Below are 20,903 nucleotides of genomic sequence, written 5' to 3'. Positions count from 1 at the left end.
AACTGCCTGAAGAGCTCAGAGACAGAATTGTGGCAAGGCACAGATCTGGCCAAGGTTACAAAAAGATTTCTGCTGCACTTAAGGTTCCTAAGAGCACAGTGGCCTCCATAATCCTCAAATGGAAGACGTTTGGGACGACCAGAACCCTTCCTAGAGCTGGCCGTCCGGCCAAACTGAGCTATCGGGGGAGAAGAGCCTTGGTGAGAGAGGTAAAGAAGAACCCAAAGATCACTGTGGCTGAGCTCCAGAGATGCAGTCAGGAGATGGGAGAAAGTTGTAGAAAGTCAACCATCACTGCAGCCCTCCACCAGTCGGGGGTTTATGGCAGAGTGGCCCGACGGAAGCCTCTTCTCAGTGTAAGACACATGAAAGCCCGCATGGAGTTTGCTAAAAAACACCTGAAGGACTCCAAGATGGTGAGAAATAAGATTCTCTGGTCTGATGAGACCAAAATAGAACTTTTTGGCCTTAATTCTAAGCGGTATGTGTGGAGAAAACCAGGCACTGCTCATCACCTGTCCAATACAGTCCCAACAGTGAAGCATGGTGGTGGCAGCATCATGCTGTGGGGGTGTTTTTCAGCTGCAGGGACAGGACGACTGGTTGCAATCGAGGGAAAGATGAATGCGGCCAAGTACAGGGACATCCTGGACAAAAACCTTCTCCAGAGTGCTCTGGACCTCAGACTGGGCCGAAGGTTTACCTTCCAACAAGACAATGACCCTAAGCACACAGCTAAAATAACGAAGGAGTGGCTTCACAACAACTCCGTGACTGTTCTTGAATGGCCCAGCCAGAGCCCTGACTTAAACCCAATTGAGCATCTCTGGAGAGACCTAAAAATGGCTGTCCACCAACGTTTACCATCCAACCTGACAGAACTGGAGAGGATCTGCAAGGAGGAATGGCAGAGGATCCCCAAATCCAGGTGTGAAAGACTTGTTGCATCTTTCCCAAAAAGACTCCTGGCTGTATTAGATCAAAAGGGGGCTTCTACTAAATACTGAGCAAAGGGTCTGAATACTTAGGACCATGTGATATTTCAGTTTTTCTTTTTTAATAAATCTGCAACAATGTCAACAATTCTGTGTTTTTCTGTCAGTATGGGGTGCTATGTGTACATTCATGAGGAAGAAGAATGAACCTAAATGATTTTAGCAAATGGCTGCAATATAACAAAGAGTGAAAAATTTAAGGGGGTCTGAATACTTTCCTTACCCACTGTATATATATATATATATATATATATATATATATATATATAATGCTTGGGGGTTCTAAGTAATTTTCTAGCAAAAATACTGATTTAAACACATACAACACACATAGTAAGTGTTCGCACCACACATGTGAGGTATCGCTGCGAATTTTAGAGAGAGAACAATATTTCTAGCGCTAGACTGCCTTTGTAACGCTAAACATTTTTTTTTTTTTTTTTTGCTTTTAAGGTTTAAGGAGAGATCTGGAGTCTTTTTAACCGCAGATCTCCCAATAAAGAGGAACTGTCATTCCTATTTCTATTACAAGGGATTACATTCTTTGTAATAGGAAAAAAAGTTGTTAAAAAAAAAAAAAAAATGAAAAGGCACGGTGTAAGAACAAAAAATAAAATATATAAGAAAACAAAAATTTCCAAAAAATTGCATTTGAAAAACCGCTGCGCAAATACTGTGTAACATCAAAATTTGCAATGATTGCCATTTTATTCTGTAGGGTCTCTGCTAAAAAAAAAAAGATATATAATGTTTGGGGGTTCTAAGAAATTTTCTGGCAATAATACTGATTTAAATACATACAGCAAACACATACATAAGTCACGCACACACATATAGACGGTGTTCACACCACAAATGTTGAGGTATTGCTGCAACCGTTAGAGTGAGAGCAATAATTCTAGCGCTAGACTGCCTCTGTAATGCTAAACATTTTCTTTTTTTTTTTTTTTTTTTGCTTTTAAAGGTTAAAGAGAGATTTGGAGTATTTTTGACCCCAGATCTCTCAAAAAAGAGGACCTGTCATGCTTATTTATATTGCAAGGAATTACCTTCCTTGTAATAGAATTAAAAGTGGTTAAAAAAAAAAAAAAATGAAAAGGCACATTGTAAGAACAAAAATAAGATATATAAGAAAAAAAAAATATGAAAGCGCCCCATCTGCCCGTGTGGACGCGCAGAAGGAAAAACATTTGTAGCTCGAATCGGGCAGATTTGACCGTTTTTTGGCGTGTTTTTATTTCCATAGATGTTAATGGTAACAAGCCGTTTTCACATTTTTGTGCACATTCGTGTGTTTTGTCACATGTTTTTGCATGATTTTCTGCTCAAATGAAAAAATGTAAAACATAAAACCGTAATAATAATATGAATAAATAAATGTAAAATAAATACACAAATAAAAAACCATCATAAATAAATAAAATAAATGAATAATGTGTAACAATACATAAATAATAATAATACATAAAAAATAATACATAAATAATTATTAACCCCTAGCCTTAAATATTAAATGCATTATTATTATTATTAATTATACTATCGATATTATTATTATTATTATTATTATTATTATTATTATTATTAATAATAATAATAATAACAATGCATTTAATATTTCTTAATTCTAGGTGTTAATAATTATTTATGCATTATTTTTTTATGTATTATTATTATTATTAATAAATACACAATTAAATTAAAATAATCATAAATAAATAACAAATGAATGCAATAAATAAATAAATACTAGGTAATAATATATAAATAATTAAATTTATAATTTTGTTAGGGTGTCAATACTACTACTACTACTACTACTACTACTACTACTAATAATAATAATATAATATTAAACACCCAAACACAAAAAAAATACTGATAATAATACATTTTATTTATTTTATGTTATGATGTTTAGGTATTTATTATTTAAGGGTTGGGGATAAGGTTAGGGATTAATTATTTATTTATTATCTAGTATTTACTGAATTTATTTATTTATTATTATTTGTATTTATTTGTGTATTTATTTTACATGTATTTATTCATTTATTATTATTATTATTATTATCATCATTATTAGTAGTAGTATTGACTCCCTAACAAAATAATTTATTTAATTATTTATATATTTTTACCTAGTATTCATTTATTGCATTTATTTATTATTTATTTATAATTATGTTAATGTATTTGTGTATTTTACATTTATTTATTAATTTATTATAATTATTATTATTATTATTATTATTATTAGTAGTAGTAGTATTGACAGCCCAACAAAATAATTGATTCAATTATTTATATATTATTACCTAGTAATAATTTATTGCATTTATTTATTATTTATTTATAATTATTTTAGTTTGTGTGTATTTATTTTACATGTATTTATTAATTTATTATTATTATTATTAGTAGTAGTAGTAGTAGTATTAACACTCGAACAACCAAAATAAATAAATAAATAATAAATAACCCTAAGTCCCCATTCACACTAGCGCGACTTGTCAGGCGACTTGGTCGCCTGACAAGTTGCGGTGGGTCGTCTGCCATAGATTAGTACAGGACCCGTTCTAATAGGAGCGACACAAGTCGCTCCGACTTAGAAAAAGGGTCCTGTACTACTTTCGGGCGACCTGGAGGCGACCTGCATTGACTTCAATTATATGAAGTCCGTGCATGTCGCGCCGAGGTCGCGGGTCGCGGGTCACAGGTCAGGTTGCCCCTGTGTGAACGGGGTCTAATTCTGAATCCAAACCCTAACCAAATCCTAACTCTAACCCCTTACCCTAACGAAAAAAACAAAAAATAAATAATACATGAATAAAAAAAGGAAATAAAAGCTAAAGGAAAAGCTAAAAAAGCTGAAGTACCTAGCAACAAATGATGCAACAGATGAGTTTTCTCTACAGGCCAATAAAAAAATGCCAAAGCTCAAAATCGCACTTACAAACGTGCACAAAAACGCGCAAAAAAACCACTGGAAAAACGCTCAAAGACGCTACGCTCGGGTGTGAATGCAACCCTAATAAAGAAAATAAACAGTATATAATCTATTTCTCCCAAAATATGAAAGTATCTGATTGTGTAAGAGGGAGGGAGGGAGGAGGAGGAGTGGCGAGGAAGTTTGTTCGATGGGTGAAGGGCCTCTTTACGCATTCCTTTCCCGCGATCCCGGCTTTGATCACAATGTAAATAGGACATGAATAAGGAAAAGTACTTATAAAATACATCTGAAAAAAAAAAAAAAAACCTCTGATTTCATGTAGCGCGGGTATCCATGGAAACACCTAATAACTTCCACGGCGACAAAGGGAAAGTGTGTCAACCAATGAAGAATGTGTAAACACTACAGGGGAACAATATTCCCGCTATGAGCGAGGCAGAGAGTATTGTGTGTTCATTATAGAGGTGAGGGGGGGGTCAGTCCGCCCGGGATATAGAACAAAATCCCAACGAAAGGCTGTGACATGTGGTGCCGCTGAAAGCTCTGGAAAGACACTAATTATTCTTGGCAATCATTAAATGTATTTATATATATATATATATATATATATTTGAAATATTCATTAAATGTATATATATATATTATATAAGTATTTGAATTTTACTTTTTATCAGACTCTTAAAATCCACTATACAGCAGAGCTCAGAATGGGAGAGGAGCATCATAAGGATCCAGTCAGTTCATGTGCTGGAGGAGAGAGGTGAGTGACAGTGAAAGGAGCTCATCACTCTGCTGCTTCTCCTTTCACTGTCCATTCTCAGGCTGGGGGCGGGGTCTGTGACAGCCTTGACACAGAGGAAGTGAGTTGAATGAGATTGAGTAAACCTGGAAGACTGAGGACACCTAGTGGAAGACATGAAGTATTGCTGGGAACAGCTTCAGATTAAAAATGAGTATTGCAATCAAAGCTGCTTTTTTTTTGGATTTGATCTTTAATGACATGGCTCAGTGCTGAGATAAAATTAAACATTGTATCATTTGGTTCGTTTGGATCAAAAGGATGAACTTGTCTGCAATTGAAGGCAGTTTATTAACCACTTTGAGACCTGAAAGGATTTGCCCCCTTAATGACCAGGCCATTTTTTTGCGATTCGGCACTGCGTTATTATAACTGACAATTGCGCGGTTGTGCAATACTGTACCCAAATAGAGCTTCCTCTCTTTCCCCACCCCCTATGTTTTATTTTTACTTGTAACATAACCATTACCAACCAGGACCACATAACGAAAGGGTTCAATGAGATCTCATGTAGGCAATCCCTAGAGGAGTAGACATGTCCATATCAATAATAATCCATATTCTTATATACTGTCTTGTTACCCCTCCTGATACTTCCAGCAAGAGTATTTCATGCTGAGATCTCCCCGTGTGATGTTAGGAGATCCCATGTCTATGAATGTTTCCAGGGAATCGCATTCCTGTACTTGTATTAGATTTAACATGTTCAACGTCATGTGTAATGTTCAATAATTGTGCCTTATATGACATTGTCCTATTACTTCAATACAAATATTGAAGTATAAAAGGAGGAGCACAGCCAAGCAAAGGGAAGTTAGAAGCAGAGCAGGAGGCAGGCGGTACCCCTCCTCCCCGTGCACAGAAAATAAAGGGTCTTCTGGCTTTTCTGATGGTGTCACAGGTCCTCCCCTGAGACCTCCTAAATCCTTCCTCTGCACTGAACAGTGATTACATAATGCGATGCAAGCAGAGTTTATTGCGGCAGCACTGTGAGCTCAGGCTCCATTATGACCCCGCCCCCGAGGAGTGTGTCCAAGGAGCTTGGGCTAAGAGGAAGCTGGTCATTTATCCTGGAAGAGGAGCGCCAACTATTGGCAGAAATGACTTATCGACCTGATCTATCTACCTGATCTATCTACTTATATCCATGTCTATCTATCTATCTATCTATCTATCTATCTATCTATCTATCTATCTATCTATCTATCTATCTATCTATCTATCTATCTATCTATCTATCTATCTATCTATCTATCTATCTATCTATCTATCTATCTATCTATCTATCTATCTATCTATCTATCTTATCTATCTTATCTATCCCATTTCTATCTATCTGTCTGTCTATATATCTATTTAACTTTTTTCAACTGTCTTGTGAAATCTTTGGAAACTCTTAGAAGGATCTGTAATATCTATCCATGGCAACCTGCGGTATTAATAACCCGGGACTTTTATAGAAATCACATTCAGAAATGATTTCACCTGGAAAAATGAACATATTACATTATCTATTAATAGAATGAAAGGCCGGTCCTCTGCTGAGGCCATTTTTCCAAATCCTTCATAATTCTCCCGGTAATGTATAACAGTGATATGGGAGTTTTGCTCAGCTCTTAATACATACAGGCTTATGTTGGATTATACATGAACATGGCTTATTTGTCACGCTGCTTTTTCCATCAAAGTTAATATATATTTTTCTTCCACGCTTTGTGCAAAGTTCATGCCGTGCTATAGGGTAGAACAAGTTGAGTACAGCAGTGCTTGCTTAGAAGTATAGGAATTCATGAATCATCACATCCCTGCATATCCAAAGGGTGGGGGGGTCAGCTGTCCTTTCTGATCTACTATAATAACCACATACAGCCTAATGATAGAGACATTTATTCATCCAGATCCATCTGTATAGACCAAATACAGCCTAAGTATAGAGTCAATGTATCCAACTGTCCATCCAGAGCCTCTAGTTTATAGCCCAGATACATCCTAAATATAGAACCATTTATCCAACTGTCCATCCAGAGCCTCTGGTTTATATACATCCTAAATATAGAACCCTTTATCCAACTGTTAATCCAGAGCCTCTGGTTTATAGACCGGATACATCCTAAATATAGAACCATTTATCCAACTGTCCATCCAGAACCTCTGGTTTATATACATCCTAAATATAGAACCCTTTATCCAACTGTTAATCCAGAGCCTCTGGTTTATAGACCGGATACATCCTAAATATAGAACCATTTATCCAACTGTCCATCCAGAGCCTCTGGTCTATAGACCATATACATCCATAATATAGAGCCATTTATCCAACTGTCCATCCACAGCCTCTGGTTTATAGACCCGACACATCCTAAATATAGAGCCATTTATCCAACTGTCCATTCACAGCCTCTGGTTTGTAGACCATATACATCCATAATATAGAGCCATTTATCCAACTGTCCATCCACAGCCTCTGGTTTATAGACCCGACACATCCTAAATATAGAGCCATTTATCAAACTCTCCATCCAGAGCCTCTGGTTTATAGACCAGATACATCCTAAATATAGAACCATTTATCCAACGGTCCATCCAGAGCCTCTGGTTTATAGACCAGATACATCCTAAATATAGAACCATTTATCCAACTCTCCATCCAGAGCCTCTGGTTTATAGACCAGATAGATCCTAAATATAGGAAAAGAGAAATGGACAGAGGGCGCACCAGCCTAGCGCATTATCTTTAAAACAATTTATTGTAATAGACATGTATACACATTATACTCACAAAACTATTATGAAACACAAGCAATAAGCAATGAGGGACCACCAGGGGTCTCCACTGAGCATCCTCAGCTGCCGCAGGCCGTGGAAGGATGTGGACCTCCAAAAAACCGCTTACACGTTTCGGGGTGTCCCCCCTTCATCAGAGCTTTATAGACCAGATACATCCTAAATATAGAACCATTTATCCAACTGTCCATCCAAAGCCTCTGGTTTATAGACCGGATACCGACCAGTCACAGCACTGGGTATTGTTAAGGTTTACATTCACTTTAACTTCAACCTTTATCTTTAAAGCCCTTTGTAACATCATTGTTATACAGTGCACATCACAAATAGTCTTGCATATGTTGATTTTTATCCAACACGTTCCTTGGAACATCATCCACTTTATCAAGGAAGCACATTCCATCTACATAATGCAAATCCCATCAATGGATATTTGTAGAACGGTTCTCCAAAAATCTATTATATGAGGTTTCCATTTTTAATCTCTTTTTTTTTTATTCTCATTACTTGTACTGCACTAGGATACTTGAAAAAGTAAATGTTGTTCCGAGAAACGTGTTGGATGGAAATCAACATATGTAAGACTATTTGTGGTGTGTACTCTATGTACCCCCTTAGGAGCAGCTGAGTATTCTGGGTACCCTGTTCACTACTGACCCCTAAGCAGAGTGTTGCCCATGCTGACATCACCAAAATACCTTGGCCAGGGGACTCCCTGGCTGTCACACAAAGGATAAACACGTACACACTGATGGGATAAATGTTTAACTTTAACTTAACCACTTGCCGACCGCCGCACGACTATCTACGGCGGCGGTCAGCCCCTCACAGGCAAAGTGACGTAGGTCTACGTCGCTCGCCTGTGAGGGTTTAGGGAGCGAGCGCGCGCCGCCGGAGGCGCGCTCCCGCTCCCGCGTGGTCACGGACCCCCCCGCGCGTGTGACCGGCGGACCCGATCGCCGCCGGCCACTCTGCGATCGGCGGGGGAGAGGGAGAAAGTCAGGCAGCTTGTGTAAACAAGCTGCCTGTCATTCTCCTCTCTGTATGAGAGCTGATCACATGGATCTACTATGTAGATCCATTGATCACTCTGCATACAGTTGAAGCCACAGCCAATCACAGTTAGAATCACGCCCCTAGGGACACACACAGCCCCTCCCTCTCAAATAAAGTTAACCCCTTCACTACCAGTGTATTTTTACAGTAACAGTGCATATATATAGCACTGATTACTGTAGAAATGTCACTGGTAACCCCAAAAGTGTCAAAAATGTCAGTCAAGGGTCCGATCTTTCCGCCGCAATGTCGCAGTACCGCAAAAAAAAATCGCAGATCGCCGCCATTACGCGTTAAAAAAAAAAACAACAAAAATGACAAAAATCTTTCCCTTTGTTAGTAAACGCAATAACTTTTGCGCAAACCAATCAAAATACGCTTTTTGCGATTTTTTTTACCAAACATAGGTAGCATAAAACAAATTGGCCGAAAATATTAAAAAATTTTGATTTTTACATTTTTTTGGGGGGAATTTCATATAAAAAAAAGGGAAAAATATTGCTATTTTTGCAAAATTTACGCTCTTTTTTTGTTTATAGCGCGTGATCAAAAAATCGCACAGGTGATCAAATACCGCCAAAAGAAAGCTCTGTTTGTGGGAAAAAAAGGACGCCAAATTCGTTTAGGTACAGCGTCGCACGACCGCGCAATTGTCCGTTAAAGTCACGCAGTGCCGAATCGCAAAATACCCTCTGGTCGTTTAGCAGCCAAATCCTCCGGGGCTTAAGTGGTTAAAAGCCTAGTTTTTGGCTCTGCCTGCTCATCAGGAGAGTCTGATTGTTAGTTTTGCCTGTTGCATGTGTCCATGTGTGATTCACTTGATCTCCACTTTGTCCAATAGGGGAGCCTGTTGGACAGTGGAAGAAACCCAGCCAGTGACACACAGGATTTCTGACAGTCCCAGTGGGAGGGCACAACCACAGTGCATCCTGGGATTGGACATAAAAGCCAGGGGCACATGTGACAGGGTGTCTTTGGGCGGGAAGCCAGGTCCCAGGAGGAGGGTGACGGCTGTCTCTCCTCCTGTCAGCAAGGAGGGTGGTCACAGGCAGTCAGCCTGGTGGGCCAGAGTGTGATGCTGGGCCAGGAGGTCCAGGATGGTGATGGTGGAGTTGAAGGCGGAGCGACCTGAGGAGGAACAGTGCCTATGACCAGGGCCGCTGATAGAAATCATGGGGCCCCGTACAGCCTAGCTGATGGGGCCCCCCTAAGCCCCACCCATGGCCCCACCCCAACCCCGCCCCTGGTCACATCCCAGCCCCACCCCCGGCCCCTCCCTAGGCCCCGCCTTTAAACAAAGTGCAGTTTTGTCTTCAAGTGATATTTACCTTCCTCCAGACAGTTTTAAGTTTAATTATCCAAAAGGAATACTGATTTCAGGATGAGAACATACCTCTTTAATATCTATATGTAATAAAAACCTTTAATGAATAAATTAAACAGTATTTTGAAAAAATTAGGGAGATTAAACAAATGAAAAAGGTGGGGAAAAAAAACAACAAGCCAGGTCTCGTTAAAGATAGTTTACTGTACCAAAATCCCATAAAAGTGCCATAGTACATAAAATGTATGAAAAACATTTTCCCACCCAAATCACCAGATGAGGTGGGAGAGCTCTGCTAGACCACATGTAATATTCAAACTTCTTTAAGACACTCTGGTGCAAAACTCTACCATATAATACTTGAAATACAGGTCAAGCAAATGTTCAAAAGCAGTTTCCTGTTCAAAAAACAAAGATGCTTGAAGTGGGTATTAAACCCAAATACAAACATTATACTGCAGCTTACCATTTCTTAGATGTGTGGCTGCATTAGTTGTTTCCCTCTTTCTTTACCTGGTGGCCATAAAGCCTGCATTCATACCTGAGCAGAGGGTGTTACAGGTGACTTTGAAGTGTTTTTTTTTCAGATGTTTTTCAAGGTAGGCAACAACTAAACATACATGTGCCAACGGGCCCAAAAACAACAGGGGTCAAACAACCCAAGTTCAGAGTGCTGTTGAATAATCTTGAAGCAAAAAGCTGGATCAGCAAAAGATTAAACATGTTAAAACTGAAAGAAAGTTTGACCAGTCACTTCCATTTGGTGGTAATGTCGGCCTCCCTGGAAATAAAATATACAAATTCACAGCCTGCATATATACACATATTTATGGCATTACCCAAAAAATAATGTGAATGTGATAAGGAAGTATCCAAACTTGATAATGTTAACACTGTCCCAAAACAGCAAAATCCCTCTCCGAAATAGATGCAACAGGGTCAAAAAGAAACACTGACCAGTTTCACTAGTCCTTTATCACTTTGCCAAAGATGTTACAGATTTGTAACAGACATCCTTCGTACTTTTGCTTCAGCAAATTCATTTATAAGGTCTCCAAAATTCAGCTGGCTTGCAAGTTCATGCTCAATAGACAAAAGTGCCAGACTGTTCAGACGTTGCTCGCCCATGGTTGAACGGAGATAGTTTTTTATTAAGGCCAACTTGCTGAACGCTCTCTCTCCTTCTGCAACGGAGAGTGGAAGGGTAGCAAAAATTCTAAGGGCAATACAGACCTCACCAAAAATCCCTTCAAGCTGAAGCTCATAAATTGAATTTAATAATTCCAAGGGACCCAGTTGATTGGCAAATGTTTCTTCATATATTTTCTGAAGGTGTTGTAGCTCCGTTAGTAGGGAATCAGTAAAGTCATCACAGTATGTGGAGATCAGCATTTCTGTTGAAGTTTTTAGTTCTTCTTCTGAAAGAGTCCTCAGATTCAAGATGGGAGCAAAGAGCTTCTTCCATTGATTTAAACCTTTGATCCAGTTCTGAAATGATGACATCCATTGCTGGGAAGAACATACTGACTTTGAAAAAATGTTCGACATCCAGATCTTTAATATTTTTATCAGCCTTCTTTTTACGAAGCTGGTGAGCATTCAGTAGCTCCTTGGGAATCTCCATGGAGTCAGCAACAACCTTAGCCTCAGATAGTAGAGCTGGCCACTTATCCCGTAGCATCCTCATCTCCTCAGACAAAGCCCTGATGTTGGCTGCACCTAGGTCAATAGATACAGACCTTGACTGAAGGATTTTATTTCGTTCCTCAAAACTTTGCAGGACCTTAACCCAGACTGTAGCAAGAAGAATTGCACGGAAAGAGGAGAAATAATCCAGCAGCCCTTCTGCTTCAGAGTGTGCAGCACTTGTCAGTTTTTTACTTTCCATAACTCTTTCCAAAGCTTTCAGAATACTTGGAAGCTTTTGTGCAATTGGCCTTACTGCTTCAATCCTGGAACTCCATCTCGTGTCACTAAGGCCATGTAAAGAACCACCAACTTCATCTAATAAAGAGCTCCATCTCTCAGGACTGCTGCTGAATAGAACATACAGCCTATTTACACTCCCAAAGAAGGTCTTCATTTCAGGGGAACTTGAAGCTGCATGTACACCAACAAGATTTAATGAGTGTGCTGCACATGGACAAAACAAGGCTGCTGGATACTTTTGTTGGATTCTGGATTTTACACCTTTAATTTTTCCAGACATGTTGGCTCCGTTATCATAGCCTTGACCTCTACAGTCTTTGACATCGATGCCATGTTCACACAATCTTGATAGCATCATTTCAGCAATTTCTTCACCAGTCTTCTCAAAGAAATCAAAGAATTCCAGGAACCTTTCTTGAATGCCCCATTTTCTTTTCACGAGATCTCTGTGCACATATCGTATAATAATAACATTCTGTTCCATATGGGATATATCTGGTGTTGCATCACAAATCACTGAGAAATAAATTGATTGTCGCCTTTCAGAAAGTATGACATTCAAAACACGTCTTCCGCATACATCGATTAATTCGTTTTGCGTGTCTGATGATAAATAATGTGCAGGTAGACGCTTCCCTGTTTCCTGGCTATGTTTCACTTTTTCCAAATGTTCCCTAAGTACACTATCATATTTTGCAACAAGTTCGAGAATTCCAAGGAAATTACCATTATTAATGTCTCCAATTCTTTGAGAACATCCTCTAAAAGCTAAATTCCGTGAGGCCAGAAATAAGGTAACATGAAGAAGCCTTTCCAACAGAGCTGCAAACTTTTCTGCTTCTCTTGCCAAATTTCTTTGCATCTCAAAGTCCACACCTTGTCCGCCTGTGGACCTCTGTAAAGTTCGCCAACTTAAGTAGTTCTTTCGGTGTTGAGCAGAACGTTCATGCTCTGGCAATCTTGTATAAAGTCGATGCCATGTGTTTTTGGAAGGGTCAAAGCCTTCTCTCCTACATAGTATACTTCCATCCTTCCTATGGTAATAACTCAAAGAAAAAGCTCTGCAAGTGATGCAGTATAATACACGTTTGGAATCACTCCAACGAAGCCAGTCCCTCAAAATCTTCTCGCGTCCATTTGAGGATTTTGAAAATAAAAGATACTCTGTAAATGAACGTCCATCACTGTCCAAAGTCATACGACATGCCATCTTTTTTTAGCTCCTCTTCAGTCATCAATCCAGAAAGCACAATTTGCGCTCTTTCTTTGTCTTGAAGAATTTCTGGCCACAGTGCTGGATCTTTCCAATCTATTTCACACAAATCTATAGGAACAGGACCTGTAGAATTTGAGGCAAAAGAGGAGCTGCATGAAGTTTCTAAATCGCTCAAAATTTCCAAGGGATATGAAGTGGAGGAGGCATCTTCTATACTTGCAGCAGACTGGGTGCATGAGGACACACTTTCCTCAGGTAAAACACTTTCAGTGGAGCAGCTTGGAATTTCAGGCATACCCTCTTCTTGCACATCTTCAGATATAGCGAGCATCTCACAATGTTCCATATCTTGTTTTGAGGATGTTTCTGGTTCAACATTATGTTCCTGGGTGGTTTCTGGCTTCCTAAAATAGTGAAAGATTAGATTTTTCTTCTTTATATTTTCTTGTTCTTCCTCTCGCTCTTTCCTCTCCTTGCGCTTCTGAAATCCAGACTTGTGTGGATACATTTTTGGATCGACCTGAAACAGGGAGAAATGATTCTGGTTCTCAATATCCACAGCCAGAATCCTAAATTTGGGTCATATCTATCTGATCCGCTAAACAATTCAGAAATGGATTTGTTCCCCTTCGTCCAGCAGATCAGATTGGAGGGCAGTCGGGTATAAACAGATAACCAGTTTGTTTACACCAGCCTCCCTTAAAGCAGAGTGGGCTGTGTCGTGTCCGCTCTGCATAAGCTGAGTGGAGACGGACCTGTCATCTGCCCACTTCGCTCAGTGGGGGATCAGTGGACAGATCCCTCATTGAACAAGCAGATTCCACCCCATGTGAAAGCAGCCTTGATAACAAAACAGCAACACAGGCAGGCCACTTGCCCTCTGGAAGATTTACCCCCCTTCATGACCAGGCCATTTTTAGCAATACGGCACTGTGTTACTTTAATATTTGGAATTTTTATTTTTTTTTAAATACCCCCGGGACAGTCAGGGCTAGTGCATTCCACAATGGCTAGCCTCTGATCTGTCCCGGGTTGCACTTACCTGTTAGGACAAATACTTACCTTGAAAACGTCTTGTCCAGCGCTGCCATCTCAGATGTGGGCAGCTTGAAGCCAGCGAGATCCTCTTCCGCGTCTTCTTCCGCCTTCTTCGGTCCCTCGATGCCCTGCGCCGGCCCCGCCATCACTTCCGGGGTGCGCGCGTCATCCCTCCACAGCTTCTGGGCATGCCCAGAAGCTGTTTAGAAGGGGATGATGCACGCGCCCCAGAAGTGACGTCGGGGCCGGTGCAGGCGCAATGATTCCTGGGAGCGATGACGTTCAGCTCCCAGGAATCATTGCAGAGCCAGGAAGTGACGATGGGCCGCGGCCGAGGAAGGAGGAAGAAGGAAGTAAGGTAAGTATATTTTCTTCGCTACGAGGAAAGTAAAAAAAAAAAAAAATATGCGATTATCCATTTCTTTTTCAGGTGACCCGGAGCGAGAAGATGGAGGTAAGTATAAAATTAGGGTGGAACTCCACTTTAACTGACAACTGCGCGGCTGTACGATGCTGTACCCAGATAAAATGTATGTCCTTTTTTCCCCACAAATAGAGCTTTCATTTGGTGGTGCTATAAACAATAATAAAAAAAAATATATATTTTATTTCCTCCCATAAAACACATCTAATAAAAAAAAAATATAATAATAAAAAAAATTTCTTCATCAATTTAAGGCCAATATGTATTCAGCTACATATTTTTGGTAACAAAAATTCCAATAAGCGTATATAGATTGGTTTTGCGTAAAAGTTATAGCATCTACAAACTAGGGGATATATGTATGAATTTTTTATTTATTTTTACTAGTAATGACCACAATCAGTGACTTATAGCAGGACTGTGATATTGCAGCAGACAAATCGGACACCTAACTGACACTTTTTTTTGGAAACCAGTGACACTAATACAATGATCAGTACTAAACATAAGCACGGTCACTACTAATGACACTGGCTGGGAAGAAGGTACCATCAGGGCAATCAAAGGGTTAAATGTGTGCCTGACAAGTGTTTTCTTGTGGAGGAAGTGCTTTTACTAATGGAAGGCATAGATCCCAGGAACACAGAATCAATGTCTTCCACACAAACAGAAGAGAGATCTACCTTGCTTACATAGGCACACTGCCGTTCTGCCTCTGTACAGAACGATCGAGTCCGCCGGACCCGCTGATCGCAGACATCCCAACCTGCAAAAACGAATTTCAGGGAGGTGGCAAACTCATTTCAAAGGGGGGTGGCACTGCGCGCCGCGACCCCCCACCCCCACGCGCCGCCGCGCCCTTACCGCGCCGCGACTCCCCCGCACTAATTTAACACAACTAGAGGATGATGAAATGAAATTGAATCAGTATATAGAGGGTTACTTCAAATGAAATTGAACCAGTATACAGAGGTTTACTTTTTCTGAGAGATATTAAAGGAACACTCTAACCACCATGACCACTTCAGTGATTTGAAGTGGTGATGGTGGTAGGAGTCAGAAACACTGCACATGCTGGGATATTTACAGTTATGTGCTGGGGGATAGTTGCACCCCTAGTACCTGTGACTTAGGTAGCTAGAAAATGTCATGTCGTCCTTATTCATACGTGTATGAACAAGGACATGACATATTATGACAAAACACAACTAGTTATTAAAAAACATATTGTAACAATTTACACACGCTAATGCACATACCTTTTCTAAAACTGCTGGCGGTTACTGCAGGCGGGTACTGCTGGTGCGGTTTCTGCTGGCGGGTAATGCTGGTGGTTACTGCTTGCGGGTAATGCTGGTCATGCGGGTACTCTGGAAGAAGCAGTGGCTGCAGTAGAGAGCAGAGCTGCTGCTTCCTGTATCTAAAACCCAAAAAAAGAGACTAAGCGCTGTGATAATCATGTGCCTATAGCTGCCAGAGAGGATCAACCTCGGGACCACGAGGATGCTAGGAAAATACACATAACAGAGAGTCGCTTGGGAGTCTCACCAGGAGACGCTTGGGGCTGTGATGAAAAATACTAATGCCATTGCAAATAAAGTTAAACAACTTACTGTTTATTAAGATGAACAAGGGAAACAGTTAAAATAATAATACTGTCATGTGCTTTCTGCTTCACTGACCCTTTAAGACAAGCCGAGTGTTCTGGTCAGTGGATAGAGCCGAACAGGAGCCAATCCTGCAACTGTCTAAAAAAAGTCTGGGAGTGCTGGGAGAAAAAGGATAACCTGTACCTTGTAATGCTAACCCCAGTGGACTGTGTAACATACCGTGGGGGACTTCCAGCGGTCCGCTTGTAGACACACAAAGGGCTCTGTCCAGGCAAAGAGGTGGAGGGGAGATCAACGGCGATGGAGCCGATCGCTGCAGCTGGAGGATGACGTCACCGCTATGAGCCGACCGACAATCCGATGGTATGGGACGGGCCGCACTCGGCTACTGAAGGCCGTGTGATGCTTGGACCAAGCCATCCCATACCATCAGAGTGTCGGTCGGCTCACAGCGGTGACGTCATCCTCTGGCTGCAGTGTTCGGCTCCATCGCCATTGGTCTCTCCTTCGGCAGACATCCTAAGTCTCCTGCGGCAGCCGGGAGATCGCACGGCAGTTGCGGGTGTCCGTGAGCCGCCAGCCAAAGGTGGGAGACTCCCGCAAGTCGCGGGAGACTTGGGATGTCTGTGATCGGCTCCAATACCCGGAAATGTAGAATCTCATATATATATATATATATATATATATATATATATATATATGATCCTGTGCAGCGCGAAGGCCCTGTAGCAGTAAATCTGCTACGGAGCAGTCAGCAACTGGTTAAGATCATCAGCATTATGATAACTCTGTCGTGTGTATGGTAACATCCATGCCATATTGTGCTTCAGAGACAGTGCCATCCATGCCATTGATGCAATGCCATAATGCATGTGCTGCAGAGATGGTGCCATCCATGCCAATCCAATGTATGTGCTGCAGAGACAGTGCCATCCATGCCGATGGCATGTAGGTGCGCTGTAGAGCACCTACATGGCATTGGCATGAATGACACTGTCTCTGCAGCACATACATGGCATCGGCATGGATGGCACGGTCTCTGCAGCACTTACATTGCATCGGCATGAATGCTACTGTCTCTGCAGCAGACAGTGGCATTCATGCCGATGCAATGTAACTGCTGCAGAGACAGTACCCTTCCAATGCCATGTATATGCTGCAGAGACAGTCCCCCCATGCTAATGCCATGTATGCACCGCAGAAACAGTGCCCCCCTTCCAATGCCATGTATCATACATGGAATTGGCATGGGGGGGCACTGTCTCTGCGGCACATACATGATATATGTGCTGCAGAGACAGTGCCCCCCCATGCAAATGTCATGTATGTGCATCAGAGACAGTGCCCCCACCCCATGCCATGTATGAGCTGCAGTCAGAGACAGTGCCCCCCATGTGGGGGGGGCACTGTCTCTGACTGCAGTGCAGAACATACATGGCATGGGGGGAGGGCACTGTCTCTGACTGCAGCACATACATGGCATCGGGGGGGGCACTGTCTCTGTCAGAGACAGTGCCCCCCCCCCCATGCCATGTATGTGCTGGCGCTGCGGCTAGAGACAGTGTCCTCCTGCTCCCCCCTCATGCCAAAGCCATCCCTCAAGCACACACCTGTTGTAAAACACTTGTGTCCTCCTCCTGTCTGGACTGCTAAACTAACACTTTAAAAACCAGCTGCCTCCTCCTCTCCTCTGACAGCCTACTACAGTCTACACCGCTGTAGCTGCTAAGCTGAGCTTGGCTGTCACTCACTGAGTAACTCACAATGACGAGTCTCACACAGCACAGGCAGCCTCTGTCTCTCGTCGCAGGATGAGTGGAGCAGAGCTGAGTGCCGGCCGTGGGCGGAGCCGCGGAGGATAAGAGATCCCTCCGCCAGAGAAGGCATAGGCAATGACATTCAAGGCAAAGTGAAAGTGCAGACAGGCGGCCGGGACTTCAGCCGGACGGACGGCGCCCTGCTCTCAGTCAGCGTAGAAGAACGCGGCGCGGGGCTGATGACATGATGCGCCGGCGCCCGAAATAGAAAAAAGAGTCCCAGACTCCCCCCAGCACACAACATCGCAGAGGGGCCATTATGGCCATAGAAAGAAAAAAAAAAACACACACACACACAGGCGCAGCCTAAGATGCATGCAGTAAGGCTTTTTTTTTTTTTTTTTTTTGCGAGATTTTGCCGGGCCCCCCTACTGAGCTGAGGACTCCGGGCCCGGTACAACAGGGCCGGTTGTACTGGCCTATCAGCGGCCCTGCCTATGACTACCGGTTAGCTTGCCTTGGGTGTGCCCAGTGGGGTCAGTGGACAGAAGCAAGCACACACGGCAAGTGAGAAAGGGGGTGCCAAGTTAGACCCTGAAGAGTAACCTAAAGAATAGTTCATCTTTCAAATCTTCGCTTCAGTGGCGGGGTGAAGCAGCCGTCTTGCCACACTCAATACAGTTAGAAGTCCTCAAGATTTGTGCATAGTTGTCAAGTTGGAGTATCCCACTCATCCCATCCAAGTTCCAAATAAAATACAAAAACCAAATCCCCTGGACTGTTCATTGACTGAGCCAAGTACAAAATGTTAAGATTTTACAGACTGTTGCTATGGGTAACCCAGGGGAATCCAATCTCAGCAGCTCCCTAGGGGGCAGTGCTACAAAAATAATTGGCAAAATGGCAATACAGTACCACCTTAAGCCACTCCCACCCGTCCTGCAGGGCTGAAGATTTAAAGTAGAACTTTGGGCAAATTTTTTTTTTTTTATTTTGGATAGAGTAAGGGAGGGTTAAAACCTCAGTCAGATTTTTGTACGCCATCTGTATCCCTTTGCAGAGACTTCCCTTCACTTCCTGTCCCATAGCCAAACAGGAAGTAAGAGAAAATCCCTGCAAATTAAGGGAATTTCTTGGGGACCCCCAGATCACCAGAATTAGTGTCCCCATTGGAAGATTTCACAACCTGAAATTTGGGATTTTCTTTTACTTTCACTTTCAATGATAATGGTAAACAGGACAAATAGAGAGGATTAATCTCCTTAATGTGGGGCACAGGCAGAAATAAAAACCTGGCAGAGGTTCTAATCCTTCTATACTCTATCCAAAACTTTAAAAAAAGTTTTGCCTTTAGTTATACTTTAAACCTGAGCTCCCAAACTGAGAGATTTCTCCTCAAGGGAGCAAAGGAAAGAAATAACGACACTGGGCTAGCTCATTTGCGGGTTCTCAGAGAAAAATAGTCAGGGTTTAATTCTCAGGAATTAAGTCAATAAATTTTTAGTACATACCCCAAAAGCACATGCAGAACTCTTCTGCCGGCTGGTTGGGGTCCTTACGTTGGTGCTCAATAGAGCAGTAGTCTCTTTGAAGAAAACTGAGTTGTCCAAAGGATGGAAAAATGGAATTCCCCTTGAATAAACACTGGTAGGATGGAGTATCATTTGAAGGATGTTGGATTAGGTTAAATTATCACTTCAAGGATGTCAGATGGTAACAGAAATTGCTTTGGAAAAAAGGAGGGGAAACTGATTTAGACTGGAATACGTCCCTTTGAATACGTCCCTCCTGCCTAACAAAGAAGCAAAAAGGTGAATTCTGGTATCCTGCAGGCAGTGTTGATAAATACAGTAGGGAGGTTAGTCTGCAGCACTGGATGGGTTATAGCAGGGGAGGACTGGGTCAGGGGGAAGGGGGGCAATTGCCCCCTGGGCCGCTCTGATGCCCTTTAAAAAGGCTGCACCGTTTCTGCCATGGACATGCCTAAAGGATTCCTGGGGCAGAGAAGTAAAAAGCCCCTGCCGCTGACCTACTGAGTGCAAGTTGAAGACAAGGACAGAGCATAGAACACACCAGCATGGTGTACACTGTTACATAGTAGGTGAGGTTGAATAAAGACAATAGTCCATCCAGTTTAACCTGTGTAGGTGTGTGTGACTGTAATCATCTAACATAGCCCTTAATGTCCTGATCCTTGAGATGTAAGTCTAAGAGTCTTTTGAAAGTCACCATACTACCTGCAGAAACCACCTCTTGTGGTAGACCAGTGGTTCTCAATTCCGGTCCTCGGGACCCACTAACAGGCCAGATTTTAAGTATTACCTTGGGGGATGCAGACTAGAATACTGCAATCACTGAGCAGCAAATGAGATCACCTGTGATGTAATTTAGTTATCTTGCAAACCTGGCCTGTTGGTGGGTCCCGAGGACCGGAATTGAGAACCACTGTGGTAGACAATTCCACAATCTTGTAGCCCCAACAGTAAAGAACCCTCCTCGTTGCCTGAGGTTAAAACGCTTCTCCTCTAATCGCATTGTATGCCCTCGAGTCCTCATGCAATTCCTTCGAATGAACAGCTTTTTTTCTAAGCTGAGATCCCCATTAAGATATTTATAAATTGCTATCATATCCCCTCTCAAACGTCTCTTCTCCAGGGAAAATAAATTGAGCGATTGCAGCCGCTCTTCATAGTTAAGGTCCTCCAACCCCCTAATCAGTTTAGTTGCCCTTCTCTGGACTCTCTCCAGCTCCAACACATCCCTCCTGAGGACTGGCGATCAGAACTGGACAGAATACTCCAGATGCGGTCGGACCAGAGTTTTATAAAGTGGAAGGATTATAGTCTTATCTCTGGAATACATCCCTTTCTTTATGCATGCTAATATTCTGCTGGCCTTGGCAGCTGCCGCTTGACATTGCATGCTGTTGCCTAATCTATCATCAACCAAGACTCCCAGATCCTTCTCCATTTTTGATTCCCCCAAGGGCTCCCCTCCCAACGTATATTGTGTTTTTAT

General features: G+C 42.0%; 1 protein-coding gene and 1 pseudogene across 2 annotated transcripts in view; one reads left to right on the top strand and one right to left on the bottom strand.

Annotated features, from left to right (window-relative positions):
• Positions 1–20,903, top strand: part of FBXO41 (F-box protein 41) — a 258,813-nt gene that overhangs the window by 75,322 nt on the left and 162,588 nt on the right. The window lies entirely within an intron of this gene.
• LOC309544299 (zinc finger MYM-type protein 1-like) lies at positions 10,905–12,702 on the bottom strand (annotated as a pseudogene). Its single transcript has one exon. The product of its transcript is annotated as a zinc finger MYM-type protein 1-like (transcript).

The sequence above is a fragment of the Pelophylax lessonae genome, assembly GCF_965119305.1.
Source record: "Pelophylax lessonae genome assembly, chromosome: 1".
NCBI classification, from domain to species: Eukaryota; Metazoa; Chordata; class Amphibia; order Anura; family Ranidae; genus Pelophylax; species Pelophylax lessonae.
Note: the sequence above shows the minus strand (reverse complement) of the source record. Positions and strands in the feature narration are given on the sequence as shown.